Raw genomic sequence first — 25,754 nt, 5'->3', positions numbered from 1 at the left:
GTTTGTCTCCTTCTGAATTTGTCAGACTATTACCGCTGAGATATTAACTCACTGCAATATCGCTAAACCTGCAAGCTCTCAGTCAGAGCCTGCTGGCTTAACAAAGGTGCAAGGTGTAACAAAAACTAATTCAACTTTCAGTCAAATCTGAGGCCTTGCGAGGCCAAGTCGACTGGAAATACTCCTGCATTACGTCCCTGTCGCTCCTATTGACAAGCTCTGCGGTCACAGGACACATAGTCTATTTAGGTAGACAATAGATTAGAGGGATAAGGTGGATGGGGCGATGAGCATGGATTGCTGAGTGTGTACAGAGCACTGTGCAAAGTTTACAGTGGCACCAGAAGGCAGCATATTGGCAGCTACACAAAAAGATTACAAGATAACCAGGGCTGGACAGAGATTATTTTAAAAAGGCTGATGTTTGGAATCAGGGTTTAACAGGTGACAATTAACCTTCTCTGATATTCAGTAGGTGAATAAGTGAAAAGGTGGCGCAGTTTGTTCACTCCGGTCGATCACGTAAGGATGATGTAGCGTGAAGTAAACTACAAGAACACTCCTTGCTCTCGGTGACAAAAACTTGCTTTCGAAGTGGCTTTTCGTCGCATGGAGCCGATCCAAGGTAATTTCTTTCAGACCGTTCATTCTTCCGTGTCATCCGGCCACAGTGCAGCAGGAAGGAGGTGGGAGGAAAACAATCTGTGAGAATAGCTTGCAAAGAGAAATGGTTAATAAAAAGCAAAACAGCTCAGGAAGGATGAAGATCCAAATTCCCTCCGTCACATGTGAACGCTGGTGGGAAACATCATCTGTTCTGTCGCAGATGTGAGCCCAATTGCAATCTTTCTGCTCTTGTTTGTTTCACTGTTTAAATTATTATTAAAAGCGTTTCCCTGCCGTGTCAATCCAAAAGGGAATATGGTTTGGACGTGCAGCTGGATAAAGTGAGTCACCCGTGCTCACAAATATTTCTGCTCTGGTCCAAAGGAATATATTCAGATTCAGTGAACCTACAAGGGTTTAGCCTTTTGTGTGCTGAATTCAACAATTCACTTAGTCAATTAAAATATTAAAAAAACCTCTTGTTTATTTGACTATAGAGGCATTGGGGAAAGATGAATCAAGCCTCTATAAACCTGAGTTTTTCAGGTGAAGATTGGGAATGTATTAAAAAAGAGACTCCTTTCTAATTAATTTGCATTCTAATCTCCAGAGCCACATTGAAGGCCTGTGGGCCGACTTTGTGGATGTTGTTTATTTCCTGACTTCTGATAGACCTGGCAGAATAAAAACTACAACATTTAATTTTGTGAACCACAAATACTGCACGCATGCTTAACAAGGTCTGTTGCCCTGCGTAGTATTATAATGAAATGCCGCTAATAAGAACCACTGCTCCAACATGGGGTCACGGGGGGTTAATGGGTCGAGTACGGCGGCCACCAGATATGTATGAAATTCAAAACTGCAGAATTAATTCTGGAGCTAACAGGTCACCGGGGAGGAGTGGGATTAATGTGATCTATGTTAAAACCCTGATAGCTGAATGTGATAACTGAACTGACACCGCAGCAATTTGACTCCCATTTAGACCATCTATGTTAAAAATAGACCTCTGTCACAAAGGTTAGTGGATGTAGAAAAAGTGAAGCTATATGAAGCATGTGTTTTGTACATAAACTCACTATAAATTCACTATTTTTCTAATCAAACTGAACGTAATTGCCTTGCAGTCGCTTATACTTGTTCAGAAACAGTGCAGGGGATGTTTATTCAAGCTAATATCGGACAAAATTTTGTTCTATCAAATGAGCATCATCATCCTCACTCCATCCTCCCCTCCTCTCCCTCGCATCTCTTTAAGTCTTGGTACCTCTCTTTCTGCTGCTGCTCCTTGGCTCACTTCTTATCAGACACGTTCAGCTGTCGGTGGAACGTCCACAGAGACTGTCAGCGTACAGGGCTTACTTGGCAGCAGTCGAAGCTTTTAATTTTCCTTACTGTCCAATATTTTAAATATCTTTCTTCACTCCAGTAATTTCCACTCCACATTTCCTCCCACCTTTGCATCAGTGACCTGTGTCTTGATGGGAGCTCACACTAAACTGTAAGCAGATCCACAGATAGAGGAGGCAGATGGCTTCGCTAGTTGCAACCAAGCGTTCAGTAATTACAGGTAGTCAAAAAGTGACTTATGACAGACATCAGAAACATGTGTGACCAGGTAGTGGGAATTTAACTGTCTCAGATGGTGCTATTTTGAAGAAAATCGCAGATATCAGGCTGACAAGGGCAAAGCCATTTGCTGCTATTGTAAGTAGTGCGGTGCCCGTTCAAAACCGGCCTAGTCAGAAAGGACCAACTGCATGGATGCCGGCATCGCTGCCTGCAGTTTTCTCAACATCATCGACCGACCGCTCATCCAAACTACATCACACTCAACATTTACAGCACTGGGTTATTCAAATGTTCAGATATAACTTTTAGAGCCTGATGGGGCCCACTTGTGTCAAAATTTACACCTTGTTCTCAGTTGAATTGCTTTTAAAGTGTTTATTGTAGTCACATGCAGCGCATATCTAATAAAACAGCATGATCTGTCTTTCCAGCCACGGTATTTGCTAGTCTGTGTTACAAAGTGTAAGTGAGAAAAAAAGTAGCAATATAAACTGATAGAATTTCACAACCTCCACAGTCGTTAATCGTATTTGAATTACTCATAAACGTATCATTGCATAAATATGTTAAAAATACTAAAATATTTTTAAAAAATACAAAAAAAAATCAAGTTTGTAATTATGCTTTTTACATATTTGTACCAAAGTAACAGTGTTGTGGAAATAATTGTTTTTAATTACTGGTGTATATATATTTTTTTTCATTTTTATGGTCCTGCTGTTTTGTTGAAGAAGTCAGAAAGTCTGTATTATTTTATCGATTTCATACCGCATGTCAAAACAAACAGCAGAACTGGACCGTTCTGATGATGTTTGTTTCTCAGTGTGACAATGATTAATCCTGATTTGAAATTACACCAAATGCCTGCATTGTCCCCAGTATTTAGGCTGACATCACATGCCACATTGTATGAAAAATTAAACACAAAAAGTGGATCTGATGTTCTGGACGGACTTTTCAGTGCAGGGACTCATTGTGATAGCGGTGAAGGACAAGCACAGTTTATTTGTGCACAAGAAGACAGTGGTGATTCCAAATTCTGGAAGGCCTGGGGCGAAGTGACCATTGGGGTTCCTTGTCTCGGGGTGTGAGGGGAAAATATTTGACTTTTTATGGAGTCATAACGCATCCCATCATGATGGTTTTGACATATTTTGATTCCAAACAATCTGCCTTAAACAAATATGAAAAGATGGTGAGATACATGTAAAAACACCAGTTTCACAATATGATTTAGAACTAGCCTAGACTGTCCCAGAAAAAAACATAAAACTAAAGCAAGATGTAGCATGTATGGCTAGCACTTATGATCTTATGATGACAAAGATACGAGCTTAAAAATGGGAGTGAAATTACCCAGAAAATAGCAGAACTCATGGGGTAAACTCAGACTTGCTGATGCCTCTTTAGGTTTATGCAGCGCCATTTACTTTGTCCAAAAAAATCCTCCATAAAACATCTTCACTCTCAACACTACACTTCCACTGGTCCCAAACAATACATCCAGCACGACTGAAGCACATTGGATGAACGGTTGTTGAGAAAAGTGAAGAACAGACACACACTCACACTGAAGGACATCCAGAAACTAGCTCATTTGTGATGAAGATGGAGGCGAAAAAACAAAAAAAACTAATTGAAAAGATTAAAACTAGTGAAGGCAATCAGAAAACAGACAATGTCCACAACGGCCCCGAGAAGCTACTCGTCAGACTGAGGATCCGTCCATCAAGTTGAGAAGACACTTTGTGGAATGACAAATTCTTGGTCAATGCAAGATGAAAAATCAGAGAATTAACAAAGTTATTAAGTTTGTTTTTCCTCTGGAAGCCACAAATGTCTGTACAAAAGTTAATGGCAGTCACTGAAAAATGGCATCCTGACAATGCTAAGAATAAAATTACCAGGCTTAGTTTACACCCCAAAGGAAAACAATTGTGTTTTTTTTGTCACTCTCACTTTCACATTCCTCAGATTTAAGAATAGTTTTGATCAAAACTTTTGACTTTCCTGCAGAGATGACTTCTAAAACTATAAGGGTTCATCATCCTCTGAACACTGAATCCAAAGACTGATTTTAACAGGCTGCACTAAAACACAATCTGCAGTGGATCCTGCCGTCATTTCTTCTTCTTCCTTTTTTTATATAATTAACTGAACAAAACATCAGCTAATACTGTAGAGCACACAGCATTCTGTGAATGCTAGATGCTTTTATCTAGCAGCAGCGCTCCAATATGATGTTCATGCCAGATCAGATTCTCTCACACAGGCTGCCAACCGAGAAAAGCATTCCACATCAACTTCCGAGTGATAATTACAAGTAGCATTGTGAGATCTTCTGCTGGCTCTGATGTTTCTGAAAGGCATCGCAAATTGCTCAAAATTGTGGAAGACTGTCAAATCACATTGCATTCATTGTTGATAGCAGTCAAAGACATTTAGCATCAACATTATTGTTTACATTCATGCTAACACACATGCATACAAGAGGCATAGTATAGAAATTACCAGTCGGACACGTGTTGATTTTTGCTTGTTTTCACCTGCTAAGTTGCATAATGTTAGCAATGACGAGTGAGAATAGTGTCAGGAAATTTTACCAGAAATGTCGGTCTTATTCATTGTAGCTACTTTTTAAAATGTATAAATGCAAGATGTGTGTTACGAAGTGTTGTGCTTAAAAGGTTAGTTTGAATCATTTTTTGGATGCAGCTATTTGAACTTGCTTCCTGAAAGTGTCCTGGAGGCCAACATTTTGAGCTGTGAATTACTGTAATCAATTGCCATAATGGAAAGAAACCTAGGAAAATGAGAGTAAGGTTTGAAATAGCTGAATTTATCTTCCAACATATAGCTTGGTTTCCTTTTTTCTTATCATTGCAGAAGAAATTAGTTTTTTGACATTTGTGAACATTTGCCTGTACTCCTTTTGACAAATAAGGATAGACTACTATTACAGCAGACATGTTTTGGTGAACAATTGCTCTTGTATTGCTGCCTCTGACTGCTCTGACTGAGTTTCAGTTTGTAATAAAAATAAACGTAAAAAAATACAGCAAACTAGATGTGATGAAATTTTAATGACCTCTGTGAATAAATGAATAATGCACCCATTGTCGTACTGGATGGGCTGACAGTTCTTCAAGCCGCTCATCAATAATCAGCCTCTAATTTTCTTGGAGCGGCGCTGCAGCAGAATGGAAAGGTCCGTGGCTATCTCTCTGCTTCAGTACACTGTGGACCCAGAGGGACGGACCCATTAACAGAGATCTGTTTATACTGCCTCACCTCAATCTCAGCGCATACCTTCTGACTAATGTCAGCCATGTTTAACAACCACCTGCCTTATCGCATGTACACACAGACAGAAGGCACCGGCAGCGAAATCAATCAACTGCAGAACTTGTGTCAATTGCCATAGAAAATTGGAAATAAGACATTTAGGAAACAGATGGCATACAAATAAGTGGATTTCGAAGTTTTGAGAATGGCTGAATATTTTACCTGAAACAAAACTATCAGGTTGTTTTCCTGCCATCCACCCAAACTGATTCAACCTGAAAAACTACTGTTGTGCAGCTGACAAATGTCACAGTCAAAGGAAAAAAGTTGGAAATATATTTCTAACCACAACATTATTCAGAAAACTAATTAGTGTTACATAAGTGCAATTTGTAGGAACCACTAGTTGACGAAGGGTGTGGTCAGAATTGACATCTCTGACAGACTGCCTGAGGTGATGCTCCAGATGAGTCAATAATCTTCTCACCAGCGCTTTCCCTACACTGACAAGAAAAAATAGCTGCTGTAAAGCATATTTATTAGTGAAAATAAATCCTGTATTTACATAGAAAGAAACTTATTACAACACCAGGCAGTCCTATCTCCCACAAATGACATTACGATACAACAAGTTCTGCTTTGCCTGCCCATTCTGGAGAGCGTAAAGGTGTGGCTGCAACTCACTGTCATTCTGAAAAAACAAATGTTCTGGCTTGTTCGTATGTATTTAGACCAATCAGACAGGGCTAAGTCAAGGATTTTGTGCTCCATTACATTAACAACTGTTGTGATGGAACATTTGCATAAGGGGAAAAGACACTGATTAAAATAGATCATTAACCAAAAACTAGTAAGGCTGCATTATTGCACAATCCAAATCTTTAGCAAAACTGGAAATTAAGGCTAGGTTACTTAGCCTGGAGGTTATTTTTCTCCGTAGCAAAGAAAAGGGTAGCACAGAGATAGGGGAAAGGAAGGACAGAGTCACCTGAAATGAGCAGCCAATGGCCAGCTTGTACCCACAATCTACAGTACAACTAAACGGCACTCAGTTATGTTTGGTATATAGTATGTTTTAAATCAACATATATTTGCCATTCATTTTGATATTGCTCCTTTTCAGCTAACCAATCGTATATTAGATGGGGTTAGACTCTTTACCCTGGTTCCCAATAAACAGAGAAATTCAAACGTCTCATAAAAAGTAGATTTTTAACCCAAATGATGTCATTTTCATAAACCTACCAAAGCGGTTTTGGTGCTGAATGATAATCAAGCTTCGAAAATTAATTATTCTTGTGAAACTGCTTCCAAAGTATGATATTTTCTTTAACTGTTCCTACACATAACTTAAGAGCACATGAAATTGAAATTAAAGTCTAAGAACACTGGCCCCACAGAGGATGCAAACCCAGTTTCCTGGCTAATAACCTCGCTGCTGACTTACTTCTCCATCCTCCGTGTTCCTTGTGCTGATTTTGTGGCTCTTTCAAACTGGAAGCCTTTCCCACTGCATCACAGTCATACCTTTAGCTGAGAAAATATATTTGTTTCAAAAATGAAATTACATTTCTTCCCCAGCACAAATGAGAATGCATTTTAGTTTGCTTGGGAGCATATTTTCTGGGAGACAGAGTTTGCACCAGGAGGTACTTTTCATATACGTGTGTCAGGCGATGATTGCTTGAAAAAACTGTTGTTCTGACAGGATTTCATATCATGGCAATGTAACAGGAATAAGCTGTCACTTCAATGCTGAAGCAAAGCTGTCATCATATTGTCACTATATTGTTGGCTATGCTTGAGTGAGGCATTTACAGCAAATCAAAGTGTGTTCCTGTGCTGTGAAGAGAGCTGCTCACTTCCATAGCTTATCTGAATCTGTGCAAAATGTCTTTCACTGCATTTCAAATGGCCCGAACATGCCACTGGCGGTCATGGACGGAGCTGCAGTGACAAGTTTAGAATAGAAGAGAAAATGAGCTGAAAGAACGATTTGCTGCTATTACTTGCAGTAATGAAGAGCCTTTCTAAGGAGGCTAAAGTAACCAACATATGGAATGACAAATGTATTTGGTAGATGAAATGAACAGAGGAGCACACACTGTTGCTCTTCGTGCAGGAAGACAATTTAAAAGTGCTCACCCCACTCATTTGTGAATATCAGCAGATCTGCAAATGATCCTCCAGGGCTTCAGATGTTCAAGCACTGAGTCTCTGGGTGCTGAATATTTCACACATCTCTTGAGAAATGGGTGAAAACACACAGACAGGTGGTAGTCAGACGATCCCAGGAAACAAGGGGGGAAATTTTCAGCCCCAAAAATAGGATGTTAACCATGTGACCCCTGTCCCCGGCACTCTTTTACATTCATTATCTCACCACACGTCAAACACAGCCAGAAGCCGCAGCAAAGAAGCCATTAAGCCTTATCTATTATTGAACACTCAAAGACCTTCTAATGGCTGGAAATCGCTGACACCGAAATTCTTTCATAGTCGCATGATTTAACGCCTGTCCCCGATTCAAAAAGAGGAATAAACACGCTCACACACAAACACACAGGCACACACACGCACACCCTAAACTGAATTGTTTTCATGAGATTTATATCTTGTTAATCTATAGACCATGAGCAGTCAGTGGTCTGGCTTAATCTCTCCTCCCTGTTGCTCTGTGTTGTGAGCAGCACAGTCAGAGGTGCTTAGCCATGTGTCAGCTCTGTCTTTATATGTCTATTGTGTCCGCTGCAGTAGTGACATTATCATTTCGTGAGGATAAAGACATCGAGAAGACAGAGATGGCTGCCCTTTCGCCAGTAACTACAGAGGCTGCGATATAGTTTCACTGTCTGCTCTAATAGCGTCTGAGGGTGCACTGCGGTAATGTGACCATTCAGAGGAAACGGTCTCGGGCTTCGATTGGCAGCGTTATATTTCGCGACCATTTAAGGCTGACAAGCGGTGGCGCTTTGAGAGAGTCGACGGCAGTTGCACACTCATCGTGGACAAGGCTCCCAGTACAGAACGATTGTGCGGTGAATCACAAAAGACCTTTGCAGTGGCACCCACAAGTGAGAAAGGTCAGCGGTAGCACTGTTAATTTGTACTGCGGCTTAAAGCTATTATTTCTGACAACTGCTCGTCTAATTTTCTTTTCTTGTGCACATCATATAAATCCATCACAAGAATTCTAGCAGAGAGAGCAGCTTCACTACAAGGTCCAAGTTCTTCAGGAGCTTGTAGTCAGTGCCTGTCTATTTGCAAGTGAACCGTAAAAATCCTTGAAGATATCCTCTGTTTTGGACAAGCCTTTAAAGTGCTCATGTAAAAAAGCAGTATTTTTCAAATGCTGAAGCTCATTTGATATGATCAAAAGGATCAGAACATATTGTAAATTGATTTTGGTAAGACAGTTTTCTTAACTGCTATTTCCAAGGTCAAGTGTGAACCCTGAACCTCAATAGGATTTATATTTGACAAAGTTAAGAAAAAAAAGCTCCCTTTAATTCAGTTTTCATATATTTTTTCCAAAAAAAAAAAACATGATTCTGAATAGACTTGTTGCATTACTGTTCAAACATCACACATTTTAATTAATGTTTGTTTTCAAATAATGCAAGGGTAAAATTATTTGTGCCTTGAGAATAGCTGGAGTTACATTAAAGTTGTAGAGGTTCCGAATGTTGCAGATAAAACCTTTACTTTAACTGAACTGGCAGTGAGTCATTTTAACTGTCCTAATAACAGTTCAACTTAGACTGAGACTGCTAATGTTCCTGTGCTCACCTGACTGAATGTTCAACCTCCACAATAAATTAGTCTGCTTCACTACATTTACAAGTTCTTCGTTTATGTTTGAGGGCAGTCTTGGTGTACGTTCCAGTGAAGGAGAGGAGGCCCATCCAGAGTTTAATAATAAGCTTAAATAGAGGGATGGCACCTCAGGTCTCCTGTGTAACTAATGAGAGGACAATACTAAAAATGCTGTGAAATGCCTGTGAACAGGGCTGAATGCTGTAAGGTGAGAGCTAATCAGGGTATTTCCGTGCTCCGACAGCCCCGTGTGTCTCCAACAATTACAATGTGGAGGATTAGTGAGTTGCGCAGAAGCACACAATATGTCAAACTGCAGCCATTAATGATGGTTCCTCTTCGCTGCCTCTGCCAAAATTCTCATGGTGCATTTGTATGCAAATTCGAGTTATGCTCCAAGCATAATTTTCATCTGTGGTTGAATGGTTATATTTGATATCGTGGTGGAAGACTTTACAGCATTTGTTACACTGCGAGAACGTAAGACTGTAACACAGACTGTCCACGTTATAAACCTGGCTACTGATGCATAAAGCAACAAAGAAAAACCTTTGGTGTAGCTCTTAAAACAAAACTAATGAGTGAGTTGCACTTTCCCTGTTGAACCCGTGGTAACCCTCATTTCTTAGTGTATCATTTTCTCCAGACTCTCTGGGCTGTGGGGGATAGTTTCTCTTTGAATAATCTTCTTTGATCAGTAACAGGACAGTATACACTTCACCTGAGCCTCTGCAGCACATGATATTCCAGGACTGATCTCGCCTGTCCCACTGTAAACAAAGGCAACTCGGAGGCAAAATCACTATTATAAAGAGCTGGTTGTAAATAAATTACCTCAATGTTACATTATAATATATAGACATAACTTAAAAATAAAATGCTGCAACTGTTCATAAAATAATCATATATATTAATAAACTAACACCAACGCCATGAATTACTATGCATAGTAACTAATGTTCTCATTTTGTGGACAGTTGGAAGATGTTAATGAGGAGTTCTGCTAAACTTGTAGTGCTTCATGGTATAAAGAGTCTCTACACTGCAAAGTAAACTTTAAAGAAAAAGTTAAGTTCCATCACTGCTTGTTCTTAAAAACCCCTACAACCTCATCCATATGTATCAAAACTACATTTGGCCAAGATTTCTCCGTGACAATAATCCCTTTCTGCCTTCAAATGGCATAAATATAACTCAATGCTTATACTTCCATTACAATAAAGACCAGTGTGGGAAATCCCGCTGGGTTTTTGACCATTACCGCCGGCTCATGCTATTTGCGTGTCCACCCCCGACAGCTCCCGCAAACATTCACTCTCACACTGTATAAATTTCCACTGATTTCGTGCCTACTCTTGTACAACAAGGAAAAATATGTTATCTTACTGAGAAGCTTTAAAAATCAGATCACACCTGTTGGTAACATATTGAAATGTTCAATATGTTACTAACAGCTATGTTGCCAACGCTGTTGAAATTCTAATTATTTTTTTTAGAAGAGTTATGTATTCCAGAGCAGTAAGTACACATTTCAGACATTTCTCAGTATCTTGTTTATTTGTGCAGGAAGCAGTGCTTTAACTTTGAAGGACAGTTTACTTTAATCAGGGAAAATGGAACAGGTGTTGGCTCCACTCAGGTGGCAGATATGTGCCTGTCGCATTCCGTGTTCTGCACATTTGTTGCAACAGAGTTCTTTTTTTTTGCCCATCGTTGGCAGTAATAACTGGGAAACTAATTCAAATGCGAGACTTGCCTTGCTTGTTTTACTTTTGTATTGCTAAAATAGCATCTCTTTTCATCTTCATTTGTCGACTCGATCCTTCCGGTTGCAGTAAATTCCATGACTGCCAGATTTGCGTTGGGATCCATAAAGTCTGTGCATTATTGGAGCAATTCAGCCATACATAATCAAACCAAAAATTGCTTGAGAAGAGAAATAGTGATGCTAAAAGCCCCACCTTGCATGTTGACAGGATTGGTTTTATTAGGTTTGTTATGCATGAAACATTACAAATCTGAATCCACATTTTTGAAACATTTTTAAAGTGAAAATGCTCAGCCATGACATTGACATTTATCTCAAGATACATTTTCTAGTATTTATCAAACTCGACGAGGATATGTTAAAAACTAGATACATTTTTCTTTAACTTTTACTGCATAAGGTCTTTAAACGTTTGGGAGCATGCCCTTCATCTCACCAATAGTTAGGATTTTTGTCTTCTGTCACTAATGAAAACATACACAGGGTGTCCCCAAAATTTTGACATCATTTTACAGGCCAGTAATGTTGGCAATGCTTGTTGAAATAACTTCAAATTTTCACAGAATGTATAGAAACAGACCAAAATTATATACTTAATGTTTTATTTTTGCTCTGTTTTCAGGTTGAGCCATGCGGTTCACTCTCAAAGAGAAGTCATTTTGCGTCTTGGAATGTGCTTGCACACAATCACCCAAGACTGTGCAAAACTGTGGAAAAACTTCGCCAACTGGCAAACAAATTTGGACCTGGTATCAAAAATTTAAAGAGGAAGGCTGCTTATGCAGGGCTAAAGGATCTGGCAGACCATCATCAACATCAGCGTATTGCAAGACGGACAATGACCTCTCTTTAGGAGTGAACCGCATGGCTCAACCTGAAAACAGAACAAAAATAAAACATTAAATATAATATCTTGATCTGTTTCTATTCATTCTATGAAAATTTGAGTTTATTTCAACAAGAATTGCCAAAATTACTGGCCTGCGAAATGATGTCAAATTATTTGGGACACCCTGTATAAGCTAAGAAGTGAACTTTAGAGTTGCTGGTTGTCGGCTTTTGTTGTAGTTGTTCCCTGCTCCACACAGTATCTATTTTACAGACATTTAAGTTGCACAAGTCCTCTGCTTTATTTTGCAGTAACAACGCAGATAGACACATCCAAAACTATTCTAATTGTAGCGGAAATTGAAAAGACATATCACAGAACCGTCCCTGTGTGAGCAAAACTGACCCTTAAATGCAAACTTGCCACTACAATCCTGTACAAGTTAAATCCCCAGAAAATCTCCACTATATTAACATTAATTCTGACAAGAGTCTGCTGCGTTGACCCTCTTAGACAAAACCACTGTAAGGTTTAGCCTCAGTCATTAATGAGATGACTCCCAGATCAATTCTTATCGACGGAAGGCCTCCATTATTGGCTTGTAAGACATTACTGTTGTACCATTATCCCTTAATTATTCTGACAGCGGAGCACTGCTGGTGTGGCTCGCTCTCCGGTACAGTACAAAATATAAGACGAGCTAATAGCGATCATGGCCCGAGGTGCTACCGCCTTCACTGTTGCATTCTAATGGATTCATTAGCAAATGACAGTGATTTATTTGTTTAAGGTGATGCATGGTTGCTTAATGATGAGTACATGCCTAAATATTTGCATGTACCGGTAGTTAAATATTTTTAGGGGACAAAACAGGATAAGCAATAAAGCAGCACAGAAATGCAAGATGTTTCCACTCAGAACTTTGACAAAATGCCAAGTATTGACAGCGCCCACACCTGGGCTCATGAGTGTTTACTAATGAGAAATACTACTGTTTTATGCAGTATGTTTCCTGCAGAGTGCTTGTCAACACAGATCCTTTATGTTCCTGTTGGTTATATGTTCAGAATAAGAAAATACCAAACCTGGTTACCACTGAATTGGTTGCCATGTGTTGTACAGTATATGTGAACAAGACAACACAAGTTCTTGTCCTACTGAATTAAGGAAACAAGGCTTTTCACATGCAATGCTACGCTATTGCTTGGTGTCTGCATTTATTAGCTTTACTCAATACTTGTTTTTTTTTTATCCATTTGCAGATATATGTAATACTGACATTGTAGTGCACTGTAGTTACCTTTAACTTGTCAGTGCACATGCAGTGACTGCACAGTAGCAGTCACAGTAGAGTACGGCACAGTTAATGGCAAGTAGACAGTTTGACTATCACTGTGGCCTTGATAAAAGCTGAGTACTCCTGGAGCCCCAAGGTGCTTTTCTCTCTGCCTGGTGTGTGACAGCAGGATGTCAGCGCCGATCTTTTTGCAGGTCTGACCTCAAAATCCAACTCGATAGTGCCTGAAAAAGTCCTACCTGACAACCGCTTTCTCCACCGCGTATTCTCAGCCATAGCTGGTTACTGTTTGCCAAACCAACGTGTTTCCTGGAGTCCCAGAGACGGCAAATAATGAGTGTTTTTTTGGCAAATAGTTTGTGATGCAGACTGAAACAGCAACTACAGGTGCTGCCATGAAATTTTACAGAGACATTTCCAGATGATGAGTCCTACTGATTTTGAACTGTGGGATAATTTTCCATGAAATCTGTTGCATGTATTTCAGCCACCACAGGAAAAGCTTTAATAACTTTAAACCCTTGACTTTTTAGTGTGATTTGTCTGAAACTTTGGTTTCATATCAGCAAGGCTATTGACATTCCCTTCACATCAGCTGTGTTTTGGGTTTTGGTGATCTTGTTGCCCAGCGAGCATTAGCATTCTGCTTAAAGCTAATATAGGCGCCAAAATCTGGAAAAGGCAAGTGCTAGATTCCTGCACACAGAACCAGGAGGAGGCTCAGAAACATATTTTCTTCTTAAATTGCAATACACTGAACTGTTACCATGGACGTTTTGTCCAATGATACCAAACAAATAATGCTTAGCTCAGCTTTAAAGCCCCATTATTTCCATTTAAAGCCTCACTGAGCCACCAGGATGACTGCAGATGCAAGACTTGTGTTGGCACAAAGAGCAGAACACAGTGTTATGTCAGCCAACCTGAGGTGGGTTGAGGTTATTTTCTTGTCTGCACTGGTTTGGTAATTTCCCCAGTGGGAGAAAAAGTGTGGAAGAAGATGTGGCACAGCCAATGCAGCGGTGCACTGCAATCTTGTTAGCAGGGGTCTGAAGCCCACCTCCTCAAGCAAGCAGACAGCACAGCACACTTTTGTTCCATTATATTTTGGTCTCTTTGTCTTGGTGATCATAAACCACTGCAAAAACACTATGTTGGTCCTCTTTCCACTTCTGTCACACAATTTTCTATCAGTTCACATGTAATCATGCAGACAAATAAGTATTGTGATTGTGCCATGATTGCTAGTACGAGCTCTGTGATCCCCAACATTAGTAAGGAGTCAAGGCTGAACGTGTTTCCTTTTCAGGTGCTTCTCTTATCGACCATCTGAATGCAGTCGACGCGTTCCATCTGCAGAATTTGATTGAAGTGATGCCGTGTACTTTGAAACCACAGTTACACACAGCTGTTCCACTGGTTGCATTTTGTGCATTAAGCCTCAGACTGATGCAAAACAACCACAGAGACCTGTGTGCTTATGTGCTCATGAAACTTGTCATTTTCATTAACTACTCTATAGTTTTTCACCGCAAATGGACAGGTGTGTTGGATACTGAAACACTGAGAACAGCTCACGTGGTTGCATTAAAAGTCCTGGAGCCAACATCTCTTTCAACTTTTTGTCAAATCCAGACTCATTTTCTGCTTTTACTATATGACACTATTTTACTACGATTACACATGACAAAATGATTTAACATTTCAACAGCGTGGATTGAAAACTTGAATTTGACTAAAAAGAATCAGAATTTCTTCACGAGTACATTTGAGTTGCCATATTAACATTTTGAAAGTTGTCACGGCAACAATAAGTGTGCTCTTTACAAGGTTTTCAGGTTTTGTCTTGTGTGATTCATGACTTTGGACAATTTCGAACAGATATATCTCAAATGTGGATAAATATTACATTTTTCCTTAATTTTACCATCTTTAGTTGTGTGATTGCACTCATACTTGACTACTTTAACAGTCATCATCAGTCTAATGAGAATGATCAGAACATACTTAACATTTAAAATGTGTAGCTTTAATAATGTCTACTAATGCATTTCCATAACTTTGATGGATTAGGCATGTTTCCATATAGTTGGCAAGCAAATTTTAAGCAAACGTTTGAAATGTTGCAGGACAACAAGCAAAAAGAAATAAAAGATTGGCTTGTCTCTGTTAACAGCTTTGGACCAAATAAACCAGGCCAGAGTTCTTGTTATATATGACTGCAATAAAGAGAGCAGAGGAACCAGCTGTTTGCTAACTGGTAAAAAACAATCAAATCTCCATGAGAAAATTTTGGGGAAAAAAATCTTAAGGAACTTTTTACAATCAGGAAAGTCGTATTTATTCTTTCATATCAGCTTGGCAGTGGACATGACTTATGCTGTCTTGAGGTGAAGACAGAAAAAAAAATGAAATCACATCTTAATCAAAAACGAGTGGCATTACTGGTGACCACTTCTAGTAAGCGTCTTTTTTTTTTTTTTTTTGCAAAACTGACAAGTTTAGTAAAATTTTGCTCTATCCATTAACTTTGTCAAATGCAAAACTTCAAAAAGCATTATGAAAAAATATGGCTATTCTCTGAAAACATGATTAATTACAACACTAAACAGCCATTAAACCACTATATAATCAACAATATGTTTCAACCTACCAGCTTTTAAAGTTTACTTCACCATGTGTCCACAGTGTTCTCTGGAGAAAACTGTGGAATTATGCACATATTTTATCCCTTTGGGTTGATGGCAGATCTGTATGGAGGTCAGACAGAAGGTGTAAGATGGAGGAAGAAGGCGCTGGTCCTTACCATCAGAGATAAGACAGCCAAGAATGATGGGGCCAAATGGCAGGAGAACAGAAAAGGGCAAATTATCTGATGTAACAGAGGCTTTGAATTCTCCGTGAATACCAGTAGGGAATAAACAAGATACTCTAACATTCTGGGATGCTGCATGGAGGGCATTTTAACCTTTACCTTTTTTTGTCACTGTTGGAGGTGGCTGCTGCCGCCTTTTGTGCTGTGATATTTTCAGCATGTGGATCAAGACTGAACACTGCTGTAAGATAAAAAAGGAGGAGGGAAAAAAAGCGCATCAGGCATGCTGACTTGATTTTTATCAACAGCAGCACATGTGGTGATAGAAGAAATCAGCATGTTTTAGTCATTTGACTGACACATCAGTTATGATGGCGTACAATTGAGCGTGGCTTTAACATCTCTCGGTCTTCAGTGTGTCTTTAGATCATTCAAATGTTGGAATGAGATGTGCTTTTTTTTGACGGGGAGATTGACAATTCATATTTAGTGCGGAGTTTTTACATTTTCTTCAAACACACAAAGATAATGAACGGACAAATGCGTGGTCGAGATGTGGATTGATTGCTCTTGACCGTGTCATATTTGGTTGTCGGGATCCCTCAGCAGATTACCTTCTCCTCTCTTTCCTCCTGTCATGGTGATGGTCTCTGTTGGTGTCTGACAGGCAATATAGCCAGGCGTTTGACCTCTGAGAATGTTCCTCTTACGTGTGAGTGTGAGCTGACAGCAGCTTAATGCCAGTGTTAGGGCCTGCCTGTGGAGGATAGAGAGAGAAAGAGAGTTAGAGGACTGCTGCTTCACTGCAGACCCAACCACAGCAGCTATATATAGCAGCAGGGTCATCAGTTGTCACCAAAATCGCTGCACGCTACTCCCGTCCAAATTAATAAGATAAAAACCTGCCTCATTTCTTCTTTTATAATTTGTGTTTTCCCCCCCTTTCTGCTTTATATGCTCTCGTCTATTCCAGGGCCCATCGTCGGCTTTTCTCTTTGGCCGTTAATCAGGGGCTCGCACCAAAACTCACCTGTATTTTTTTCGCTTTGTACCTCTCGCAACTCACTTTTAATGGATTTTCAGCAGCACTGTATGCAAAAACCAAACTCAGGCAGCGTCAATATCTGAACCGAAGGCAAAGCTCATTATTATGAGTTCAAACATGAAAGAAGTTAGATAAAAGAAAGGCATTAATGAAGAAAATGTCTTGGAGCTTCTCCGGTCAGCCACCTTTGTTGCTCTGTGAGGAGAAATAATAATTGATGATACCTCTTCTTCTAATGTTCACGTTTTTGAGTTGAACACACAACACTGCAGAGAAGCGCAGCCTCTGCATAACACCTGCTTTAACTGTCCAAAAACAGATAAGACAGAAAATACTGGGTGAAATTACTCTCCTTGGTCTGTATTGCAATAGAGTGATGCTTGACAGTATGAAAGGGTGGTTCATAAGTTGCTTTGTTGTTTTTTTATAGTAAATGTTAATCCTATGCAGAATCCTAAAGACTTAAATAATGATTATAAATGTATATACGTATATTAAAGCCCATATTGAGTACAAAGCTAACTAGCAGTAGAACACTACCTTTTGTAGCTTGGTTAAAATGAAGGAATGGAGTGATACACACTGTAAGTTTAAATCGTAATGCTTTTAATACAGTTCTCCTTTGTAGTATGGCTCACAGCGCTGAGCTGAAAACCACCATCACCTGCAATTTACTTCAGTCTGAATGCCAGGCTGAAACGAGCAAAGCTTTCATTTGCGCTTGTGGAAATGGCACAGGGAGAGGGGGGCGGGGAATGTACAGTGATCGCAGCTCAAGCTGAATAGATGTGAGTAATTTAAATTCCCTATTATTTTCCATTACAAAGATGTCACGGAAGCAGTCTGTCTTCCACTGCTGTGCCTGTACTCGCCGAGTCCAGACCAACTCCCACTGAGCTCCAGGAATAACATCTGAGGTCTATTCAGAGAGAACAACCTGCAGTCGGGAGGGTGATTACGGCAAGTCAACGCGACTTTTCAACACTTGTGATCAAGAGTATCAGAGGGGAAATAGAGAAGGCTGATGAATGAGATGGGTTGCATTGATACCACCGTCCTCAAGTCCACCATCTCTTGTGGGCGTACAGAATGAGCTGCGTGTATATGTATATTACAGTGGCAGCCATTTAAGTGTAATTCACACTGACAGAAAATCTAGAGTTCTACGGCACAAAGACATTTTTCCACAGTGCACAACTCTTACAATCGCCACAAAAAAGTGACTGTGTTGACCTGACTTATGCTTGCATCACATCTGCCAACTAAAAGCAAAGGTTTCTGCACACACAAGTGCAAGAAAAATATCCACTGCATGTGTGATTACAGACAACTCTGTCTCACTGAAGTTATGTGTATATGATCTTCTTGACAGTTCATACTTAATACTGCTTTCCCAGCTGGAAATTTTTGAACTTTACTTGATTTTAGGAGTGTTCAATCAGCAAACCCGCATTGTGCTGGCACTTTTCTGCTACCTTCCAGCCCAGTCTTTATGCTAAGCTAAGCTAACTAGCTGCTGGAGTTATAGCTTCAGATTTGCTGTATAGGTTTAAAAGTGGATTAATTTTTTCATTGAAGTGCTTAAACATAATTATTAAGCACTAGCACTTGCTTTGAATACCAGGTTTGGTTGTTATCAGCGCATTAAATGGCCGCTATCATTGCTGATTACTATCATACAGTGGCCCAGTAGGGACCTCCTCCACCTTCACGTAGGCTGAGTAGGAGCTCTATCATGCCCATTTAATGGAGCTTCACAATCATCTCATTTAATGGTGGTAGAGCTGCAATATTTCACATAAAAAGAGGAGCAAAGGTCCACATTTAGAGGCTGGAGGATGTCTAAGAGTTTCAGTCCTCCCTTGGACGACGACTATAGTTTTGCTTTTCATTCAAATATCATTGTAACTTTTGCTTTTTATTGAGATTCCAGTTGGTCATTTGTTAAGTTTTAGGCACCAAAACTTTCTTGGTTAAGTTATTGACCAACTTATTTGGTTAGATTAGAAAAGGATTATCGTTTTGGTTAAAAAAAAACACACACACACAGTTGCTACATTTACCACATACTACAAAGCCCCATTTTTCATCTTTTCAGACTGACAATTTCACAGGAGGGTTTACATGCATTTATCCACTGACATTATCGGGGTTGCTTTCTGTATACCAATTTTCAGAACTGATAATAACTTGCCTTCAGAGCCTACTGCGGAAAAGGTCCCCAGTGGCCCATATGTATGGGAATGATTAGCCATAGTAAGGACTATTTAATAGGCCGACCACGTCTGATTTGGGTGCTTTAAAGAAACAGTGCGTAGGATCTAATATTTTTTTGCTGAGAGTAATTATATGAATACTCACTCCTTCCTTTCAAGGATCACCTGTTGTTCCTTCCACTTCAATGTAAAAGTGAGAAAGATCTTCTTTGGAGCAATTATTTATTAGCTTAGTAATTCTGGGATACCTTAGAAAAATGGAGGCAGGTTCCATGGAAGGCTATCCTCTCCCTATGTAGATGTGAGGGGCAAATTATTGTCTGTTACTTGTGATGGTATACGAACAAAAGCATAATTATAACTCAATCTCTAGTTTTGGAGTCTTAATTCATGGTTACATGCGTCTGTGTTAGTAAAAGTCTGCACAAGTTGTGTTGTTTTTATTAGTACTGCAGACTAATTGCTAATACTAGTTCAAAAACTGATCATTTTGAAATTTTGACTCATAATGTTTCCATCTTTGACAGTCTGGATATATTTAAATGCAGCCCATATCAACTTGTTCATGCATCCATCTGTGTGGAAGCATGACAGGGGTGGGTGTAACAAGATACCAAGAGGAAATTGTAGCTGGCCAAGTTGTTTACCTCAGTGAACATGGGATTGAGGCACTAAATTGAAAGACAGGATTATAGAGAAAATCCGGATAGAGATTGGAGGACGTCTACTTCAAAAAGAGCTTGGTCAACAAACCCAGCCCCTTTCTCATCTCAGTAAAATTACACTCTTTCTCCTGCCTTCTATCTTTCTCCAGTCTCTCAATCTTTAGCCTTCTTGGAACAATGAAATATGCAGCAAGTGTACTCTGCAGTTTTACACAGCTGAATCAAATCCACCAGCTTCCTCTCAGGACCTGGATTTTCACCTGCTGAATCTCCTCTCGGGGCTTTTTAGAACGTTTCTTTGACTCTGCTTTAGAAATGCCTTTGAGCTTATGCAGCGGTGCTGATTCCAACTTTAGATTATGGCCAGAAATTCTCAGGTCCTGCCAAGATAAGTCCAGACGAGGTGACTTTAGCAAAAATCTGTCTCTGCTGGGAGTTTAAGCAGCCTGGTTATCTGATACTGGAAGCCTTGATCAGAAGATACAACCACGGACAGTCTAAAGTGTAGTCCTCTAGTGAACTACCAAGCTGTACAAAGGTTATCTTTCCACATCGTAAATAACCACTGTGCTGCTCTTTGGGGAGGAAAGTGTACATGGTTGTGGAAAAATCTCACAGTTCCCCACGGAAGATTGTTTCAAAATCCACCAATGCTGGAAACCAACCTGTGGGTGCCAGCTGTAGATGGATAGCAGCCACGCAGCTCTGATGAGACTTTGACCAACATGATTTTACTATCCAGCATCAACAGCTCACGAAACATGAATGATTCATGATGTACTAGGACGGCGGATTGATTGTTGGATGGGTTGTTTGGTAAGACAGAAAGAATTTGATAACAGTGTTAGAATAAAAAAAAGGATGACATTGATTTTGACCACTGGCATTGTGTTCTGATTGCATAGTTTGGACATGAAACCTAAAGTTTTGTTCTGTTTTGCTAATGTAATGCAGGAAAGCAAATGTTTTTAACAGCTAAGATGTGGATGGACCAGTTATTTATGCATCAAGTTTTATGAGCAAGGCATAAGCTTTAGATAAGTATATAAAGTTCAACTTATCTAAAATAAGAAGTAGTGTGTTTATGTATGTTGTTGAAGGCTTAAAAACAGATCAGTCATTCTTTGGAGCATATTCTGCTACAGAAAGAAAGTCTTCCCCCTTCTATTACTGCCTCTAAATTATTTAAGAGCGTTACATATTCACATGATGGACACATAATTTCATTCCGGGGGGAAAATATGCATAATTTCAATTATTAGTTATTAAGCAACATAATAGGAGTTGTGTTATGAAGTTGCTGTTCATTTAGTCTTGAGGAAGACATTAAAAACAATTCAATGATAGCTTTAGTCTTACAACATAATAAACCAAATGAATGGTCATGTCTAGCATTCACACAAATGGATTCATCTTCACTTTAACTGATTAAGCTTAGTGCACAGATGATGGAAGCAGCAGAGCGGGAAATAATGACAGTAATAACAGAGAAAGGGAAGCCATGCCTCTGACTGGCTCTTCTGTTGTGTTCTGAAGGGAAGTCAAAGATACCCTGCTACCTGTCTCATTCAGAGTTGGCAAAATCCTTTCGCAAATCATTTTATATTGATGAACTAAGGAAGGAAAATAATTTATTTCACCATGAAAATCCCTGTTAAGATTAAACTTCATAATCCCCTTTCACTGAATAATTTCACAATCACAGATAAGAGATTATATTCAGTGAAACAGGTTACCCAAAATATCATGGAGCGCCGTTTCTCCGAAGCTCGACTAATCCTTTATACCCAACTCAATTTCCAATATTGTTGCCTAATACTTGATATGCAATATTTGAATATATTTAAGCGAGAAAACATTCAGCGGATCTGTGAGTCACACACTGCATCTATATTGAACTGTGAAAGGCATGGAACTGCATCAGGACAATACAGTATTTTTCCATCCTTTTGAAGGGGAAAATATTATTGTATGCCTGCATTTTTATCACAAAAAAATATAAAACCTGATGCAATATTAAAGGGACTGAATGATTCAGGGCTGGACAGAAGTCGGTGACCACACAGTGTTTGCCGAGTTGGAAGCCATCCTGAGTTCATTTTAAGACAGCAAATATCTTTAGCAGAACTGCTCCATGAAATAAGCCAGTATCTCCTACCCTGTAGTAAACTTTTAATCTCAAGATATCAACTTTTGTTGTTTAGTTGTCATGATGAAATGATGTACTAATACAATACATTATGTAATATTGATGTAGTAACAAAACATCCAAACATTGTCTTAACTAGGTAAGTCATTTTAGTTATTCCTGGTGCGATAGAAATTTCAATAAAAAGCGAATAATAACAAGCACTTCAAAATAATTAGTTTACAAGAAGTTATGATGCTTTTCTATGAAGATAAAAGGACATTATAATATTTATTATTTTGTCTTTCTCTTTAAAATACTCCAAAGGTGTTCTATTGGATTCAAATCAGGTGACATTGCTCATCTGCAGACTTTGAGTCATCTTGTCAGACAGTGTTTTGGTCGATCCACAGGCAGTCATGGTGTTATCTATGAATGTCTTTTCCCCAACACCTTCTGCACTCATGCAGCCCCATATCAACATATTCCTGCATCCGTGCTTCACTCTCAGAACTATGCATTCACTGTGGTATTTACCCAATATCCCAAACCTCATCTAAGACAAACAAATTTCTCTTTGTCTCACCTGACCAAAGAATGTTCTCCAGGCTTCTTTTCATGTTCTTAAGCAATGCTTCATCTTTACACGTTTGGGCTAACAGCAAGCAGTCCTTCCATGTTAAACCACATAGTGTGAGTTTAGTTTAAAGGAGGTACCATGGTTTATTTTGTTGAAGACAAAGTATAGTTATGTCATAAGTAGGAACTCTAACCTCACATGGCTGCCTAATTAAGCTGTAATTTCACACACACAAAAAAACATTGAAAGTCATCATAATAATGTCAGCATTAAACCATGGTCATGACAGCTTCTGCTAACACTATAGAGTAACACATTGAAAGCAGAGAAAACACAAGCAGTGCCTTAAGCAGCAGCGAACATTCAAGCAGGTGTAAAATGGTGACTTTTCAGTCTTGGTTATGTATGGAGGAGAAAAAGCATCAGTTGAATAGAACCTGTTGGAAGAAGGGTGGCAGTGGACAAGGCTGGTGAGGTAGTTGCAGAGGGCTTTGTGAACGACAAGAATGAGTTTGAATAGAATATGTTGTGGAGCAGGAAACTAGTGAAGGTTCTTGAGGACACAAGGTGATGCGGAGAGCAGGTGAGCAGCAGATTTCTGGATGTAGTGGAGTTTCTTGAGAACAAAATATAGCTCGTACAGTAGACAAGTCTGGGTATAATAAAAAAACATGGATGACACAGGAAAGGAGCAATATGGGCAAGCTATAGCCAAGCCACGCTAGACCCATGTTCTGAAGGCACAAGGGTCTAGGCATGCTCGACAGGGAGGGAGGCGGGCTAAAAGGTTGTCTATCAAATCACTCTACAGCAATTGGGTAGGTATACAACCAATCAAGCGCAACAAATAGGCTCCTAGAGCACCGGAAATCAGAGGATACGGTAGTTCGGTGAAGCCTTCTTTATACAGTCAATGGGTGAAGCTCAAGTATATGACAGACATGTTAACAGAAAGATTATTCAGAATCGGTGCAAATGGAGCTCAATGACTGCTGTCGTTTTTGTTGTCGACCCTGGCAGAGAATTAAATTCGTTGCCGTGGGTTGTCTAGCACGGCTAGGCTAGTTGTTTCCGGTTGTTTCTGTCAGAATCGTGGCGCCTCTGTTGTCACTTAGTTACCCCCGCCTTCTGACTCTACACTTCATGGTGATTGGTCCGGCCACTTTTAGGAGAATCCAGCCTCTAGCCTTATGGAGGGTAACTAGACCCACCCTGGCAGAGAATTAAATTCGTTGCCATGGGTTGTCTAGCGCAGCTAGGCTAGGCAAGCTGGGCTTTTCAAATGGAACAGAAGAAAGTTTGGTTATGAGTTGCTGATGTTGAAGAAGGTTTATATGTATTTAGTTAGGGGTTTAGGACCAGTTATATCATATTTATCACATTTCCGATTCAGAAAGTGGCATCCTTGACTAAAACAGTGGATTGAGTTTCAGAAATGATGGATTTGTTTGTGATGTAGAGCGGAATATCATCGGCCTAGAAGTAAAAGTGAACACCATGACGACGGTCGATGTTACATTTTCTGCATTCTGCAGCAGTGGATTAATTTAGCTGATTTACATTGATGTATACATGTAACTGAATGTTTACACTCACACATTCCCTGGAGTCCTTCTCTTCCACTCTCCTTGGTCTCACCTCGGGCTTCTGTTTCTATAGTTTCCTCCTACTGTACTTCTCCAGCATTAACACTTTCATCGCTTAATCTTTCTGTTGAAACTGTTGTCACAAAAAGGCCTTTGGGTTCACGCTGAACTTTCAAAGGAGTAAATGAGTATAAGCTCTGTTACATAAAATGCACCACAGCTGCTGTTAACTGTTCCACAATTGAGGCCGATAAGGAGATCGTGCCTTTGTGGCAGCAGCTCCAAAGCTTTTAAACAGCCTACAGATGCTCCTTCTCTCGTGACATTTTTAAGCGCAATCTCAAGGTGGACAAGATATTTACTTTTATTAGCCGTTATCGATCCCAAATAAAAGCATGAAACTGTACAATGACAATAAAGGTCTCTAAATCTTAGTTTCCTATGCTTATTTTATGTTAGAAATGTATCTTACATGACTTTTATCTTGTTTTCTATCTTACTTGTAGCAAGAGCTTTGGTAAACTCTGGTGCTTTCAAAATGTGCTGTATAAATAAACTTGATTTGATCCAGCTTCTCTTTAGTGTAAATATAGTAAACACGTATACCTGTAAATAATTAAAAACTAACACATTGTATAAAGAGACAGAAACCAGGGTTTAAGCTTTAATTTTAAAAATATCCTTTCGAAATATGTTAATAAACCTATTTAAAAAAAGCAGTTCAGAATTTAATTGCATGTAAGCACATTTTATACTTAATTTGTAGACCGACAAATTTTTGTAAGTGGTTAGTGCTGCGTGCAATAATGTGGGCGCTAAAATAATTCAGATGATAATTATGTAAATTGCTGTTGTTTTCTGTAATTGTCTTTTAAAAAGATAAGGGAACATCATTTAGATCAATAAAGATGGTGCTATGAAAAAGTGTGGGCTGAAAGTTTTTATTGAAAAGGAAGTCTGTGCTGAGCACTAATTTATGCTGAAGCAATCAATGTCAAAGCTTTCTCTCAAAAACTCTGGTTGCATAGAATTATTGCAGTCTGGTACAAAGTAACACATATTTTCTTTTGACATTTAGCTTATGGAGTTTTTCCATTATTCATCAAACAGATTAGGCCATTCTGAAGTTGACATCTTATGCTTTACCAAAGGCGAGGGCTGCTGTTTTGTTCAAGGCACCAGGGGCGAGGTAAAGTTGAATTTAAAAGTGCCTTTGATTGTATCTTTATCTATCTGAGCAGTTGCCATTTAAACTTGACAAGCTCATCCAACCTCCCATTGTTGATATGCTGGTTGCTAAAATCGCACTAAATGTCTTCTGATCTGAGGTCATACACAGGAAAGGACTATGAGTGCTGTAAAAAAGAAGAAACAAATTACACCATTATCACTGAGGCCTATATGGGCACAGTTGACTGATTGCTAAACCAGTGACTGCCCAATCATAGCATAGCGACTGTAACTGCAGACAGCGTGTCAAGCTCTGGATTACACAGCACTGTGTATATAAAGAGTTTGGACAGAGGGCTCTTCTTCTTTCACT

The 25,754-nt window shown here is 39.4% G+C and overlaps 1 long non-coding RNA gene across 2 annotated transcripts in view; it reads right to left on the bottom strand.

The window, feature by feature from the left end:
• Positions 1–15,237: 15,237 nt before the first annotated feature.
• Positions 15,238–25,754, bottom strand: part of LOC127536592 (uncharacterized) — a 94,961-nt gene continuing 84,444 nt past the window's right edge. The window contains exons 3-5 of one of the 2 annotated variants that reach the window (XR_007945653.1): positions 16,606–16,748; positions 16,151–16,232; positions 15,238–15,977 (exon numbers count right to left, since the gene is read on the bottom strand). This is a non-coding gene — a long non-coding RNA (uncharacterized LOC127536592). Of the gene's footprint in view, positions 16,233–16,605; positions 16,749–25,754 lie in introns of both variants that reach the window. The other variant, XR_007945652.1, reaches the window with a different exon arrangement.

This window comes from Acanthochromis polyacanthus, chromosome 12 (genome assembly GCF_021347895.1).
Source record: "Acanthochromis polyacanthus isolate Apoly-LR-REF ecotype Palm Island chromosome 12, KAUST_Apoly_ChrSc, whole genome shotgun sequence".
Classification (NCBI taxonomy): Eukaryota; Metazoa; Chordata; class Actinopteri; family Pomacentridae; genus Acanthochromis; species Acanthochromis polyacanthus.
The sequence above is the reverse complement of the archived record's forward strand: the minus strand, read 5'-3'. Positions and strand labels throughout refer to the sequence as shown.